At 46.4% G+C, this 17672-nt stretch overlaps 1 protein-coding gene across 2 annotated transcripts in view; it reads left to right on the top strand.

The window, feature by feature from the left end:
* LOC121464327 (myosin VIIA and Rab interacting protein) overlaps nt 1–17672 on the top strand; it is a 191941-nt gene that overhangs the window by 112533 nt on the left and 61736 nt on the right. Inside the window, exon 1 of one of the 2 annotated variants that reach the window (XM_041677222.1) lies at nt 10507–10684. The exons of the other annotated variant lie outside the window; for it this stretch is intronic. The gene's annotated coding sequence lies outside the window, so the exon portion shown is untranslated. Of the gene's footprint in view, nt 1–10506; nt 10685–17672 lie in introns of those variants that run through there. 2 annotated transcript variants of the gene reach the window in all.

Here is a 17672-nt window from a genome sequence, read left to right as displayed (position 1 = left end):
GAAGAGATTCAGTATACTGACATTGCTGTGCCATTGGGAACGCTGGTTAACCTGAGATAGCAAAGAATTCCCAGCGTGGGCTGGCTAAAAGAATCGTCAAGTGTCCCGACTGGACAGTGGTTCAGCTCCATACAGGCCCCTTTGTCATCCCGTAGGGTCACTGACTCTCAAAATGGCTGTATGTAAGGATCTTGTCGGAGGCTTTGAAAACATCCCATTGCCCAGCCCGACTGCACACCTGTTAGGGAACCACTGAGGTGGGCCTGGGTATCAGCAGTTGCTCCAGGAGATGACCATAGACTGATGGCTGTGTGCACCCTCAGCCTCCAGAAGAGGAGCTGGGGAGGAAGCTCACAACCACACACGCTGCTGTTCCCAGTCCCTTGTCAAGGGCATGATCCCTCATCCACACTCTGCTTAAGGAAGAGCTGGTGGCCACAAGGCTGAACTCTTCAGCTATGGAGAGAAGTTTTGGAGCTGAGCAAGCTGGTTTCATGACTAGCCGTATAAGAGCTGCCTCCCTCCCTCCAAAATTACTTAAAACAACAAGGATTGTCTACATGGCAGAATTATGTTATATAGGTAATTCTTTATGCTGTTCAGAAATCCTAATGTTATTTTCAAACTATAAACAAGGAAATATATGGTTTTTTTTAAAAAAAACTTTGCTATATATAAGGGGTTGGAGAGATGGCTCAGAGACTGAAAGTGCTGGCTTCTCTTGCATAGGACCTGGGTCTGAGTCCCAGCATCCACTTGGTGGCTCACAACCACCTATAACCCCAGTTTCAGGGGCTGTGTCGCCATCTTCTGGCCGCTGTGGGTACTGCATGCACATGGTACACAGACACACATGCAGCCCACCACAGCCACACTCCCAAGCCTGTCACTGCCTCTCTGCTGTGCAGCTCTGTTCCGCCATCTTTCCTGCCAGAAAATGTTTATTATAAAACAGTGCTCAGTCTGTAAGAACGAAACTTCATTACCTCAAAGCATTACACCTGAAGGCGGCAGCAGTGTCCAGTGACAGTCACAGCTGGGGTGGGCATCTTTGATACTTTTCTTGCTGCTCTGACTGACAGAGGCAACTTAAAGCCTTCTTTTTGGCTCTCTGTTTGAGAGTGCACTCCATAACAGCAGGGAGGGCCAAGGGGCAGGAGTCACGGACAGCTGGTCACACCGCAGCCAGAGTCAGGAAGCAGAGAGATGAACGCCGGGACCAAGCTTGCTTTCTCCTTTCTCCTTTTAACTCAGTGCGAGATCTCATGGGTGGTACAATGTGTAGGGCAGCCTTTCCACCTTAGTGGTGCGGTCTAGAATCTCCCACTCAGGCGTGCCCTGAGGTTGTTTCCAGGGTGATTCTCGGGAAGCTGAAGATAATGGCAACCATCGCGGCATGGGGCCGGACATACATAGAAATGTTTCGTCGTTAGATAACTGGGGTCTGCAGCACAGTGGGTGCTGGGAGGTGGGGTGTTAGTTCTGCCCCCCTTCTTCTGTTCCCTGTCCTGGCTGCAAGCTCTCTCTATTAGAGGGTGAAGCAAACCCACGTGATGACTGGACATGGTACTCAAAACCTCCCTTTATCAGCTTCATCGCTGTCTCCCCCAAACAGCAGAATTTTAGACCCTTTCATCTCAGATGGGCAGGCCTCCACGGGCCCTCAGCTGCTGGTGACCCCACAACTCCCACGTTAGTGTTTGCAAAGCAGCTACTCAACACTGCAGCAGGCAGGTTACCCTGCCCAGGACTGCCTCGTGCCCTGAGAACAGAGCCTAGCTTAGGAGACAACCGGGCTGTACCAAAGGAGACATGCCAAGGTTGACTTCCACCCATCACGCTGTGAACTGGTGTTCCCCAGGAATGTACTCAGAGACCTCATAACGTCCCCTCTGGTCCCCTGCTCAGTTCTTCGTGCTCGATGTCGTTTTCATGTCCCGTGGACCTCCAGCCCTGGAGTGGAAGTCAAGCAATGTAAACCACTTTTAGGAGGGGAGGGGGCAAGATTTCTCAATCTGAGAGCGAATCTTTAACCCAGGAAGAAGAGCAGAATGAGCTGGAGGCTGGTGTTCCTCTATAGAGAGGAGTGGGCCTGAAATGTCCTGTGTAGCGTCTGACTGCACAGGCGATCACACTGCTCCCACTGAAGCCTTGTAGGACACTTTCGACAGTTAAACAATTCCTTTAATTACGTTGGCACCAGCAGGCTTGCGGCAGGACTCTGGGCCACAGAACATTAATGGCCTGCTTCCCCAGGAGCTGCACTGCCTCTGGTCTGGGAATTCCCTTCCTCGAACATCAGTTGTGTTAGTGTGGAGAACAGGTTGCTTCAGCTCTTTTGTGTCACAGGTATTCATTTCCTGTTTGAGCGTCATGAAAGTGGGGGACTCCTTCTGTGTCCACTGTTCTCATGCCCAGATCTGCTTGTTGAGCTGTGTGACCCCATCACGTCTGTATTAGGTGTTATAAAGGGAGTGAGTTGTTTTCTGCTCCTGTCCCTTTCCTCCAAAACCGCCTTGATCAGTTCCAAGCCGATTTCCAGGTAAACTTTAGCTTTTTTTTGTACAAAACCAGACAGCTGGAGGGTGCATCTGCAGATCTTTGTGGAGAAGGCATGCATTTCAGTAACATCAGCTGAGAAGCCCTGGACTCATGGCTCCTGGGCGCACAGAGGGGATGCGGGAGCAGACGGAGCCTCCAGAGATGAGCTGTTCAGTGTAGGTGCCCATGCTCATGCAGATGCTTTTTTAAGTGAGAAAAGGGATGGGGTGGGAACGCCTCAGTGGGTCAGAGCACTTGCTGCCCCAGTGTGAGGGTTTGAGTTTAAATCCGCAGCACCCATGTAAAAGCTGGGTGTGGCTATGCCTGCCTGTAACCCCAATACTCTGTGCTGCAGACATGGGGGAGTGGGATTTGCTGGCTGACAGCCTCGCTCCAGGTCCAGTGAGAGAACTGTCTCAAGGGAAGGAGGCAGAGAGTGGCAGCAGGACAGTCACAGATCATCTCTGTTGTCCGCATGTTTGCACAGGGCTGCACCTACACATACATGTGATCGCAGTCACGGATCTCTCTGTTGTCCACACGCATGCACACGGGTGCACCTACACATACATGTGATCGCAGTCACGGATCATCTCTGTTGTCCACACGCATGCACACGGGTGCACCTACACATACATGTGCTCACAGTCACGGATCATCTCTGTTTTCCACACGCATGCACACGGGTGCACCTACACATACATGTGCTCACAGTCACAGATCATCTCTGTTGTCCACACGCATGCACACGGGTGCACCTACACATACATGTGCTCACAGTCACGGATCATCTCTGTTGTCCACACACTTACACATGGGTGCACCTACACATACATGTGCTCACACTCCATACTCACATACCACACTCACATACACAAACTTTTTATAAGAAAAAACAAATAAAGGAATAAAGATAGAAGAAAGGGCAACAAAGAGCAATGGGAAGATTTTGATCAAAGGGTATGAACTTTCAGTTATAAGACAAATTATGAAATCTAAAATGCAGTTTGGTGAGACTATCAATAATATATTTTATATTTAGGTGTTGTTTAGAGGGTATATCATAAGCATATTACAAAAAAAACAAAATTTAGAAAGGAAAGAAAGGTAACTATGTAAGATTCAGGATGTGTTCATTCCTAATGTATATGAGGGTCATAAAATGTATATATTTATACATTTTAAATATATACAGTTTCATTTACCAGTTATACATCAATAAAGCTGAGACAAGGAAAAGGAGAACATATACTAAGAATTCAAGTTTCTCACAAAAGGGCTCATAGAACCTTAGTTTAAAAGAGGACACTGGGGGTAGAGGAATGGCTTCGTGTTTAAGAACATGTCCTGCCCTTTCAGAGAGCCTGAATTCAGTTCCCAGCACCCTCTTCTTGCCTCTGCAGGAACTGCACTCACAGGAGCATACACATACAGATACAAGGCATACACATAAATAAAAATAATAGGAAAGAGAAAAGAACTTGGGACTAGAGAGGCAGCTCCATGGTTATAAGAGCACTTACTGCTCTTTTAAGGAACCTGAGTTCAATTCCCAGCGCTCATATAGGGTGACTGGCTCATAGCTGCCTGGACTCCAGCTACAGGCACCTGGCACCCTCTTCTGACCCCTGGGGGCTTCTGCATTCACTTGATACTTTTAATATACACTCAGGCACATGCACATATGCATTAAATAAGAGGGTTTTTGTTTTGTTTTTTGAGACAGGGTTTCTCTGTAGCTTTGAAGCCTGTCCTGGAACTCACTTGGTAGACCAGGCTGACCTCAAAATCATAGAGATTTATCTGGCTCTGCTTCCCAAATTCTGGGATTAAAGGCATGCAACACCACTGCCCAGCAAGAATAATTTTTTTTAAGAATATGGGAACCAAGGTTTGCCTTCCCAGCATCAGAGGGGACTAGCTACCTGTAAATCCTCAGGGCTTCTGCACAGCAAAGGAGGTGATGGGCAGAGGTACAACCTGGAGAAACATGACCTGATTTGGAGACACCAGGCCCAGCGTGAGGGCTGTTGAGCTCAGCAGGAACACATACAGAAGGTGATTCTGAGTCATCCCTCTGGACTACACAACGCTCTCAGAATCAACACCAGACACAAAAAAGAAGGCTTTTAAGTTTCTCTGCTTCCCTCTGGGAAGAGGAATGAATTCCTATAAGTGGGCTACGTCTACACAGTGAAAGTTATATTGCCATAAGGATGCCCGCCAGGCCTACCTGGGGTGTGAGCTGTCATAAGGATGCCCGCCAGGCCTGCCTGGGGTATGAACTGCTCTCAGAATGACCTTAAAAGCACCAGAGGATCATTTCCTGTAGTAATTCAGAGACTGCTCTGTGGGGCACTTAGGGACCTGTGGGAAGAGGAAGCGCTAAAGGCTGTACTCGGTGAGTACAAGAGCTAAAGTGGCTGTGCTTGACAGTAGGGGACATGAGGTGTTGTATAACACCATCCTTGGGGAGACGGGAACAAATGTCTACTCACCCTAAATGACAGCAGACCAAAGTACAGGTACTACCAGAACCCACCTTGGTGAAGCCAGGAGGGTTTTTTTTTTAGGTTGCTTATAGGGATATTAGTGAGGGCTTACTTACAGAAGCAGAAATGACTCACAGACAGCTGCCTCATGAGAGCCCACACCAGCATGGTGACAGCTCACAAAGCTGGGGCCCTGCAGCATACTGCACAGCCTGCAGGCAACTGGTGGGTTGGAGAGTGCCCTTTCCAGGTGGTTCAGTTGGTCTACACCTCTCCCAGGCAGCTCTCTCTGTGTCTTCCAGAACACTGGGCTTTTCTCAGAGACTCTCAGCCATCTTTACTGTTCACTCTTGGAGAAGGCGGGGCTTAGGTAATCTGCTCAGTTTTAGGGACTTCCTGGAGCTACTTTGAGTTGTTTACTTCCTGCCTTGATGAGCTTCCCTGCAGGATAGAGTATTTGCCCTCCCCTAGAACATTCTGTTGTTCCACCTCCCTGGAACTCCTGTGTGTTAAAGAGCCTGGTTTCCATGGAAGAGGGAAGTTTTAATCTTGTAGGAACTGTTAACCAATAGAGGATGTGAGAAAGTTGACAGAGGACTGTGGCATGATGAAGTCTAGTTGGTCTTAATAGTAAAAGCCGAGAGTCAGATAGAGGGGTCAACGTGGAAGATTGGAGAAGCAGAGAGCCCAGCCACTAGAGAGTTCTTTTACCTCCAACAATGCTCAGACCGAAGAGGCAGTCCTGGCCTTGGACAGCTTCTCCAGACTGCATCTGTCTCCACCAAACCTCAGACTGCCTGAGCTCCTGTCTCCTTCTGCCTTATATTCCTCTCTCGGCCCAGCCATATTGCTCCTGTCTCTACCTTCATAGTGCTGGGATTGAAGATGTGTGATCCCAGAGCTTTGTGTGAGCTCTGTTTCTCTTTTTAGACAGATTCAATATCATGTAGCCCAGGGTGGCCTTGAACTCACAGAGATCCATCTGCCTCTGTCTCCCGAGTCCTGGGATTAAAGGTGTGTGCCACCACTGCCTGGCCTCTAGTGGCTGAGCTCTGCACTCTGATCTTCAGACAAGCTTTATTTGTTAAAACACAAACAAAATATCACTACAGGGTACTTAACTTATTCTAAAGAATTGTTCCAGGGACCTCTATTTCCCCAGCATCCAGCGCCTCAGCTTCGATTCATATGAAACCACACATGGACACCTGCATCTCCAGGGCCATGTGTCTCTAGGTGCTGTGCACAAGCTGGAGAGCAGCTTTTCACCTCAGCCCCAGACAGGGGACATCCTGATGTGGGCTTGCAGACTCCAGAAATGTGGAAATCCCCATATGAACTTAATCACTTTAAGGTGTTTTTTTTTTTTAAGTTACATGTGTATGTTCTGTGAGGGAGGGTAAAGGGGACACACGTGTGAATTAGTGCCCGTGACGTCCACCAGAGGGCGCTGGATGCCTTGATGCTGGAGTAACCCACACGTGTGACCTCCACAATGTAGCTGTTCGTTATTAGATTTGTCAGCGGCTCAAGAAACCAGCAGTCTCCGCTGACTGCAAAACAAGGACGTGAGACTTCAGGAGCGTTCTTCTGATACTTTCCAGGAACGTTTTATTATCTTCACGCTTCTGTGTACTAGTGCCAAGGGAAGAGGCTTTTCGCCAGGTGCCGCTGCTGCACAGTGGCCTTGGCAACCGATTGTGTGTGAAGAACTGCCTTTGTATTGCTCAAAATAATTGTCTATAAATTTCTGTTTTCTTCTTCAAAGTTACTGACAGGGTCTTTGGGTCAAGGTTCACATGACTCTGTGAGAGTCTGTCAATCTATGTCAACTTGGAAAGTCTGAGAACATCACACTCTCACGGGGTGCACCTTCAGGAATATCACACAAGCATTTCTCTCCAGCATTTTGTTTTGGGAGAGCCCCTGAAGTTGCATTAGCAAGCACATCATATGTTATTGCTGAGTACTGGAAAACAAGACACTCAAAAAATCTCATCAAGAACATGCAGCTGATTTGAGGTTGGGTTTTTTCTTTTGAAGACCTTGGGTCTTCCCCTGGGTGGAAGAGATGATCAGAAGCCTCTGGGACTGTCCCCAGGGCTCTTGCTGTTGGTCACCCGGAGCTACGCAGAGGCTCAAGTGACTTGGGTCCCATGCTTTTGAAAACCTTCATCTGAATGACAGGAACATGGAGATTATTTGTAAAGGTCTCTGACAGCTCTGAATGGGGGAGTGGCCAGCTCAGTCTAGAAGTCCTCCATGATCGGGTGCAGAGATCTGCACAGAGGGATGCCCAGCCCTGGTGAGCTTCTCTGAGAGCAGCTGGGGACATGAGGTTCCACTATATGAAGCCTCCCCAGCCTCTGTCTCCATTCTGCACAGATAAAATACTGGGCAACCTTTTTCTTTTTTCTAAAATGACAGCTATAAGCTAAACTCTGGGCATTCTGAACTGCAGTTTGGCAGAACAGTCCTGCTGCTTGGCAAAGCCCTGTTTATCATCTGGATAAAGCAAAACACCCAACCCGTCCTGCCTCCCACTCCTTACCTTCCTGATCAGCTCCGTTTTAGTATCTGTGGCCCTGCCAAGAACCAAGAAAAAAAAACTCATCTGTCGCCATGGAGGCTCCCAGCCTTTTCAGAGCTCAGACCTTGAACTGTTGACTTTATAAATGAGCCCTCCACCCCCTCAAAGAAGCAAAAGGATGTTCATGGGAATACACAACTTTCTTATGTTAACACTAGTGAGAGCTGACTCTGTGCTGAGTACTATCCCAAGTGTGTGGGTGGGTTACCCCTCTACAGATGGGGGGAAGGGGAAGAGGGTAGGTACTGCGTGGGTGGGTTACCCCTCTACAGATGGGGGGAAGGGGAAGAGGGTAGGTACTGCGTGGGTGAGTTACCCCTCTACAGATGGGGGGAAGGGGAAGAGGGTAGGTACTGCGTGGGTGGGTTACCCCTCTACAGATGGGGGGAAGGGGAAGAGGGTAGGTACTGCGTGGGTGGGTTACCCCTCTACCGATGGGGGGAAGGGGAAGAGGGTAGGTACTGCGTGGGTGCGTTACCCCTCTACAGATGGGGGGAAGGGGAAGAGGTCGGATGCCTAGTCTGAGCAGTATTACCACTCCAAAGCAGGAGAGTTAGGATCTCCACCAAAGTCTGCTGGCTCCATGACCAAGGGTAATTTTCTTTTGAGAATTTACTTTCTAAAGAGCTCAGAAAGGGCTGGCAAGCTGCGAGATGGCTCAGCAGGAAAAAGCACCTGCTGCCAAGCTTGACAATGTGAGTTCGATCTCTGGAACCCACGTAAAAGCAGAAGGAGAGAACGAACTGCACACAGCTGTCCTTTGACCTCTGAATGCACACACACGTGCACACACACACACACACACACGTGTTGTAATAAGAGCGGTGGGGCTGCGTCCCCGGAACCTGGCCGCCTGCATGGCTAGCTTATGCCCCGAAATAATTACACAGAAACTGTATTCTTTTAAACACTGCGTGGCCCATTCGTTCCAGCCTCTTATTGGCTAGCTCTTACATATTGATCTAACCCATTTCCAGTATTCTGTGTAGCCCACGAGGTGGCTTACCAGGAATGATCTTAACCTGCGTCTGTCTGGAGTGGGAGAATCATGGTGACTCCTGACTCGGCTTCTTTCTCCCAGCATTCTGTTCTGTTTACTCCGCCTACCTAATTTTCTGTCCTATTAAAGGGCTGAGGCAGTCTCTTTATTTAACCAATGAAATTAACACAAAACAGAAGACTCTCCCCCATCACACACGTACACACACACACACTCTCGTCATAATCAAGGATCTCAAAAAGTCTGTAGCTGTTAGGAAAGACGGGTGCTGGTTCAGCTCTGGTCAGAGGTGAGAAAACATGCAGACAGTCATTTCTCCAAACGGTCTCCTCAGAGCTTCTCCTGGGAGATATTTTTGGTCATGTGCAGATGGAAATGATTTTTCTCTTCAAAATCCCCAAGTCCTGCCTCATAGAGGATGCTGAAAGGAAATAAGAAGTAACCTCCCCGGCCGTGTACCCTGTATGCATGTCTGTGACCGGCTCACTCTGGAGGTGGTGTTTGGAAGCCAATGTCCACAGCTTCCATTCTGAAGTAAGCAATCATTGGGTGGCCACAGAATCCCAAGACCCACAGGGGTCCCTGTGGTCAGCATCTCCAGACACATGGAGCCATAGTGGAACCTGGCTCCCTGGGCACCACCTGGATACCAGCAGGGCATTTGAATTCTTCCCAGGTGAGTGAATTCAGGGACTTGGAGGAATTCAACCCAAGAGACTTAGGAACTGAGGGCACCACTGTCTCCTGGAGTACAGGACTAATTTACAACTGAATGGCCTGTGTTCCTTCCCAGAGTTTCTGTTTATTTTTCAAGTAGAACATCAGTAGCCTTTTCTGAGATTTACATTTGAGCAGAAATGCCCTGACTTCATGTTTTACAGGAAGAACATTAAGTTCTTTCCATTTTTGTCATTCACAGCCCTTGAATTTGCATCCATGTGCATCTTTTCAAAGTTTGTGTTTATTTTTGGCATGGGCAAGAGAGCCCATTTCTAGGGCAGCATTTGCTCTGGTCTCTTCATATTGTCCAAATCTTTTGCCTAATGCAACACAGTCCAGAGAATTGGGATCTTTCAAACCTTTCTGTGCGCGTATGATGTGTGAGACGTGCTTGTGGAGGACCTTAGCTCAGTGCCCAGCACCCATGTTAGGCTGCTTACAACCACCTGGAGCTCCAGCTCCAGGGGATCTGATGCCCTCTTCTGGCCTCTGTAGGCACTGCGCCCACATGTGCGCATACACACGCGTGTGCGCACACACACATACACACTTTATAACTGAAAATAAAGTTATGAAAATTTGTAGAAATCAGAGCACAGGCTGACCGGTAATCATTTTAGACACAAAGATACCAAAATTCACAGAAGCAAAGAGACATGTTGTGGTCCCAGAGATAGCGAGGGGTGGGGTTGGATCTGTCACTTGATTGTGCATGTATTAGAGTTTGTCTGGGTACACTTGAGCTTTTCTTTACCTGGGGGGTGACAGGAAAGACTCCCAGCTCTCATCCAGACACCTTCTTCCTGCTGTGGGGTGTGTGTTTGTACTATGAGCCTCATCAAAGCCCTGTCGTGTGGCTGAGGGAGGAAGCACATGGCGGGACCACACTGGGGATTGTTTCAAACCTGTGTGTCTTGACTTGGCAGAGAGAGAAAGGTGAAAGACATAAATGTAAAAACCCATGTGAATTTTCTCTACAAAGTTTTATGAACCCAGAGGCTTTAAGTGAGCTTCGGCGGCTCTTTCCCCGGTGCACATGTGTTGATGGGCTTTTCTTGGCGAGATTTCACAGTCCGCAACACCTCCTCCTGAAGCCAGTAATAGAAACCGGCGGTGCCGTGAGCCAGTCCTTCCCTCTGCATTACTCTCTGCACGGAGCCCCGCGTCTCTTCTCTAAAAGGATGCCTGGGTCACCTTCTAATTGGGGCGCTTCTATCCAGGAACACACAGAGGGCAGATTTGGGGTCTCTATCACCTGCCTCCCGCCATTTGATTCTTTCTCAAGACTCTTGGGTTTCGTCTCGGTCCAAGACTTTGGCAGAAAGAACATCGCTTGTTCTGGTAACCTTAACAAATTTAACAATTTAACGTGATCAATTATTACAGCCTTTACCAGAGGCTGCCTGTTGGTTACTAGGGGTGTTTTTCAGTCGAAATGGATCATTTTTGTCCCAACTTGTGCATGAGTTTCCAGTTTGTGTTTTCTGTATCTGTGTTGAGAAGGGAACTATGAAAGATATTTCATAGACTATGGGAATTATGCCTCTCTTTGTTGACTGCTTCTCAGAAACAAGTAGGGTGCTGTGTCTTGCTTCTACTGATGAAGCAAAGGGGGTGCCCAGCATGTATTGATAAACTGCCTTCTCTGATGTTGCCCTACCTCTGAGACTGCAACTTGGGGAGGGAATGTCATTATATGTTCAAGGATGTTGACTTAATCCAAACTAACCCTACACGTATGTTTGTGAACAGCAACCATTAAGACATGTGTTCCAGGACACTTTGTGCTTGTGATCAGTCATTTTTGGAATGTTACTTTCCTCACTCAGCAGGGACTGTGGAAATTCCTCAGGGTCCTGAAGCCAAAAGTAAAATCCCCAGGTTTTTTGCTTACTATTTTATTTTATTTTTTATTTTGATGCTTATTCTCATGCAAAACAACAAGTTTCTTTATAACATTTCTATGCATGTAATTAATTTTTCTCTGTTTTTAAAGATTTATGTATTTTTTATTTATGGTATGAGTATTTGCCTGAAGGTTTGTTTGTGCATCACATGTATGTTTGGTGCTTGTGGAAGCCAAAAGGAGCCACCAGGTCTCCTGGAGCTGGCGTTGCAGGTGGTTGTGAGCTCCCTAATGTGGGTTCTAGGAACTAAAACTCAGGTTCCTTGCAAGAACAGCAAGCACTCTTAACAGAGGAGCCATCTCTCCAGCCTCTCAAATATCTCTTCAACAGATCAAATGACCTTTGCCTCCCTTATCAACACAAATTAAAATTACAGTTCAAATTAAAATTTGAGCCAATGTTCAAAGATTAGACCCGTTTACAGCAGATATATCTATCTGTATTAGCACATGTGTGGAATGTGCAGTGTGCACAAGTCAGTTAAAGATGGTTTTGTTTTATGTTTAAGAAGATAGTCTGTCAACTTTATAAGTCCATTTGAACTGTATAACCAAACTGTAATATAAATCTCGATGCATGCCATATGAAAGGATGGCATGTAATGATCAGTCATGAGGACTCTGGAGCCAACAAAATTTATCAGGTCTCATCTCAGGGCTGTTGCCCTGTCAAGGGATCAGCTTACATGTCATCTGCCTGTAGTATTTTTTGGCTTCCTGCCCCATGTCTGTAGCCAAAATACTCAGGAGGTCTTCCCTGGTCAAATCTGATCTCTATTAACCAGGAAGGAATATATATATTTACATATATATAAAGTTTATATATTATATATATGATATATATAAACTATATTTTTCTATGCCTGTTATACCTAATTTTTTTCCTTAAGACTACTCACATTGTTAAACACATTGCAACCTATTTGTAGGGTCTTTTTCTGTCTGAAACTTTTTTACTGTGTATCTGTAACCTTTCTGTCTGCATGAGCAAAGCCTTAAACCCACCATGTGGTTCAGCTCATGGCACACTGGCTGCTCAGGCACGCAGACAGCGGGCGGGAGATGTGACCAACACGAGAACCATGATACTAGGATGTTGTGTTTGGCGCCATTAGTGTGTTTAGAACGTTTTTAAAAGTCTTTTTCAGGTCATATATATATGTGGCCAAATATTGAGCACCATTTGTAGGAAGGTTGTGTTTTTGGGTCACTAGCTCACAAAAAAATTACATAGATTCTTATGATTAATTATGAAATCTCAGTTGATAGCTTAAACTTGTTTCTACCTGGCTCTTATAATTTAAACAAACCCATTTCTATTCATTTGCTTTCTGCCTCGTGGTTTTATTGTCTTTACTCTGTACTGCCCATGCTGCTTTTCTGCTTCCTCCATCTCTGGCTGGTGACCCTCTGCGTCTCCACCCTTCTTCCCAGCATTCTCTCTGCACCAAAAAATCCTGCCTAGTTATTGGCCATTCAGCTTTTTATTAAACCAATTCAAGTGACAAATCTTCACAATGTACAAAATTTTTATTCCATAACAACACCTTATAATCCTCCCTAAACAGTTCCATCAACTGAGAACCATCTGAGCGTGGCTTCTCTTCTGCCCCCTTGTGCAGAAGAGCGTGGAGATGTAGGAAGAAAAGCCAGTGCTGTCGAGGCCTTTGAGGGAAGGAGGATGTGTGTGCTGGTTGGTTTTGCTAGTGGTCTCTGTGGATCATACTCATTAACAGGAGGCTACACACTCTTCTGCACAAGACACCTTGGCTCAAGAGTATAAGAGGCTGCAGCTAAACCAAGCGCAGCTGATTTCCAGATCCACATGGCTAAATCTTCTTACTTCAGGTTACTTCTGACAAATAAAGAGTAAGTGCTGCCGGGCGGGGGTGGCGCACACCTTTAATCCCAGCACTCGGGAGGCAGAGGCAGGCGGATCTCTGTGAGTTCGAGACCAGCCTGGTCTACAAGAGATAGTTCCAGGACAGGCTCCAAAACCACAGAGAAACCCTGTCTCGAAAAACAAAACAAACAAACAAAAAGAGTAAGTGCTAATCTGCTGTGTAAACAAGGGGTCAGAAGAGAAGCTGCACTCAGATGGTTGCTGCCTTCCTCCCCAGACCAGGGAGGCTGAAAGGCTTGACAGCTGCCAGGTTTAATCAAATCAAACTCAATGAGCCACACAGAACGGAGTGAGTAAGCTTGTGGGCGGAGCCAGGAGTCATGAGGACTACCTGATAGATGAAAATGGCCAAGGCTAGGCCAGGGGTCTCAAGGCTAAGCACAGCCTGGCCAGAGAGGCTGCCCTGCTATGCCAATACTAGGCAAGAACACCCAGGTCAGAGAGGATGACCTGCTATGCCCAAGCCAGGCAAGAACACCCAGATAAGTCATTGAAAGGAAAGGCCCTAGGCACATGCAAATCCATTCTATTCTAGAAACAGATTCTTGATGGGTCATGCTGTGTCATAGTCTTTACCTAACAATGCATACTCCAGTCTCCCACAAAGCTCCTTTCCTGCCACACACCAGTCCATAGGTTTCTGGAAGTTTCTAAGGCTAAGAGTCTTGCCAAAAGGACTGTAGCAATAACAAGAACATGGACTCTGCATTTTTTCAGATTGTATTTCATTTTTTAATTATGCATATGTGTGAGGTTGGTGTGGATGCCCATGAATGCATGGGCTACTGAGGCCAGAAGAGGGTGCTAGATGCCCTGGAACTGGAGTCTCTGGTGGTTGTGAGCCAGCTAATACAGGTGTTGGGAATCCACCACTGTTCCTCTGCAAGATCTGTACTAGCAGATGGCATGGAGCCGTTTCTTCAGCTCTTGCACCTTTTGTAGAAATTGTTATAAGATTATTTAGACTGTGCTTCTTGTTCACAGTGCATGTGTAGGGGTGAGAGAACAATTTTCAGGAGTTGGTTCTCTCCTACCATGTGGGTTGCATGGATCAGTCTCAGACCCCCCCCTTCTCTTTTTTATTAAGACTTTTAATTGACATCATGATACATTTGTGTATAGAACACTGAGTGCTAATTTAATATGCATTGTGTATTGGTCACACTGGGGTCTTTAGCATTGTTGTCTCCTTAAATGTTTATTACTTCTTTGTATTGAGACTCATCAGCACCTCTCCTGGTTCTTTTTAAAATATGTAATAAATTGCTGTGACATGCAGCCACCTGACTGTCCCGTGGGTAGTTAGATCTTACCACTGCTATGTAATTAGACCTGTTATACAAGCTCTGTTTGATGTGAGAAGTCCTTCTGTTTATGTGATGCCTTTCTTGGTTAATGAATAAAGCTTTCTTTGCCAATGGCTTAGCAGAGTAAAACCAGGCAGGAAATCAGAACAGAGATAGAGATAGAGTGTAGGCAGAGTCAGAGAGATGCCATGTAGCTGCCGGAAAGGGCAGACACCATGTAGCTGCCGGAAAGGGCAGACACCATGTAGCTGCCGGAAAGGGCAGACACCATGTAGCTGCCTAAGAAGCAAGAGGTAACAAACCACGAGACTCATGGTAAAATATAAAATAATAGAAACTCGGTTAATTTAAGATGTAAGAGTTAGTTAATAAGAAGCCTGAACTAATAGGACAAACAATGTTGTAATAATACAGTTTCTGTGTGAATATTCGGGTCTGGGCAGCCAGGAAACGAAAGAGCAGCCTCCGACTACAATGTCTACTCCCCCAACCCTCTCAACTTCTAGTCACCTCTGTTCTCTCTGCGTCTGTGAGGTCAATTTTCGTTTCCACGTGAGTGGGAACCTGTGTTTCTCCTTCTGTGTCCGGCTGTGTCAGTTGGTGTCACCCTCCAGTCTGGTTGGTGTTGCTACAGAGGGCAGGCTTTCATCTTTAGGATTGATTAATGCTCAAGTTTGTGCAAATTCTTGATTTTCTTTATTCATCTATTAATTAAAATCTCATTTGATTCCAAATCATGACTATAATGGATAGTGCTGTAATAAGCATGGGCACACAGGCATCTTTTGATTCACTGATTGTATCCCTTTAGAACAACACCGTGGAACGTCTGTGCCACATGGTGGTTCTCGTTTAGATCTTGAGGGACTCCATACCCTGCTCTATAGCACCTATATTCATCGACATTGTCAAGAGCCTGTAAGAGTCCCCCTTTCTCTGCATTCTCCTCAGCATTTTTAACCTTTTCATTCCGTTTCATTTATTATTATTGTGGGTGAATGGATGCATGTTACAACATCCTTGTGGCGGTCAGAGGACAACTTTGTGCAGTTGGGTCTCTCCTCCCACCACGGGGGTGTTGGAGAAGTCAATCTCCAGATCCTCATGCTTCACAGCAAGCGCCTCTCTCTGCTGAGCCATCTCACCAGGCCATTCTAACCCGGTGAAGGCATTTCTAACGGTGACTTTGCTTTGCATTCCCTTTTCCATAAGGATGCTGTCGGGGCTTTCTCGTAGACTTGTTGGGGTTATAAAATTCTTCTGGCATATCAAATAATTTGCCATTTTTGCCCAAGTTTTGTTTTTTGTTATGTTTTTTTTGGGGGGGGATGTTTTATTTTTTAGTTTCTATGCACTCTGGGTCTTAAAGCCCTGTTGGGTGAACAGTTTATGGTTTATAGTCTTTTCCTCCCCTCAGAGAGTCTCCTCACTTTGTCAGGTGTCACCTATGTGTGCCAAAGGTCTTGGTTTAATTCCACTGACCTATTTTTGCCCTTGTTGCATGTGTGTTTGGGGATCTTATTTTAAAAGTTATCGCCTTCATCACAATGTCTTGAAATAGCTCCTCTGATTTTCAGTGTATTCATTGTCTCAGGTTATTTCCTTGGGGTTTGAGCGTGGTTCATGGGCCAAGAGATGAGGGCTTCATTCCAGCCTTGTGTGCATGGATGCCCAATGCTGTCTCTTCTCTGCTGTGTGTTTCCAGTGCCTTCATTAGAGGTGATTGTATGCAGGAAATGGCGGCTTCAATTCTGGGTTCTCTGTTTATATTCCACTGCCTTGACTTTTGGTTTTAAGCATCTCTTTGGGGTATGATTGTTTTGTAGTATCTATCTTACTGTATTAGTATCTATCCCACTGTATTGTGATACAGGGAGAAGCCCTGAGAAGTGGCCTTTCCCCAAAGCATATAATTGGCTGAAGTTCTGAGTACCATCTGCTTCTTACAGGGGACCACACTAGGAGTTCCAGGCAGCTCCTTCATATCATGGGATGCATTTGTTGCTTTTAAAATGTAATCATAGTTTATGTGCATGTCGGGGGCAGTGCATATGAGTCCCTGTCCTCATGCCGTGGTGCATATGTGAGGTCAGAGGGCACATATGAGTCTTTTTTCTGCCTCTAGCATGTGGGTTCTAGAGATTGAAAAAAAAAAAAAACCCCTTATCACTTTATGGTTCTTACTGTATCCAAAGCCTGCAGTTGGTTTGCCAGTGCATTAAGTCTGTCCATGTGCCTCATAAATTTTGGCTCCTTTAAGTAAGGAAGACAAGACCCCGAGCAATCAGTAACTCTCGGTCACATGGGCAGTAATGGACAAAATGCAGCCCAGTGGCTGGTCACATTCTGAGGGAACAGCAACACTTCTTCAATACTGTAAAGGGATCCCCAGAAATGTTTCCTTTCTTTCCTGGGGGGCAAATACTTCACACGCCTGCAGACTTCAGAATCTTATTCAGTTCCTCTTATTTCTGCCTCCTTAGTGGTGTGTGACGAAGGAGACTTGAATTCGGACGTGGCTAGTAAGTGTAACATTCTCTAGTCTTACCAGAGAAGTAATGTCAGTGTTTCGCCACCCTCAGGGGTCATTGCTGAAGCTGGCCAAGTGCAAAGACTTGAGTGTGTGGTCATAGTGCTTTGATGTCATTTTATTATAACTATCGCACCTGCGTTTGAGCTTGGTTTTAGTTGTTTTGTCCAGCTCTATAACTGTATGTTAGCCAGTCTGGTTCATTTTCGTTAGAGAACTGGGACGGAATGAGATGAGCTATCGCTCTGTCTCTTGTTATCAAAGTTTCTGACAAGATAATCATTCCACTTTCTAAAACATCCAGTAACTTTTGCTAGGTCCCTGGGCACAGGCTGTGATGTCCTGAGAATTTTGCTGTAACATAAATTGTAACCCAGCAAGACTGACAAGATAGTGGATGACCGGGGTTGTGCCTTCACACCGAGCTTCCAGGTGACACCCATGATAGTGGCCACCAGCTCCACCTGGGAGCAGAGAGAGCTGCAGGACTGGATTTGAACCAAGCCCTGCCTGGCTGGATTACACTTCTCTGCTAGACCTCTGAGTGGAGTAAGTGCTGCTGGCCCCAAGACCAACCCACCCAGGGCAGGGAAATCCTGGGGCTTCCTTCCACAAGGTGCCCTGTCTTGCTGCATTGGGGATCTGGGGACACCTGGCTTCCTCATTAGCATCTAGGACCTGAA

Source organism: Microtus oregoni, unplaced genomic scaffold (genome assembly GCF_018167655.1).
Source record: "Microtus oregoni isolate MIOR12 unplaced genomic scaffold, Mior012 000028F_ref0000031, whole genome shotgun sequence".
Taxonomy (NCBI): Eukaryota; Metazoa; Chordata; class Mammalia; order Rodentia; family Cricetidae; genus Microtus; species Microtus oregoni.
This window is presented reverse-complemented; position numbering and strand designations above follow the sequence as displayed.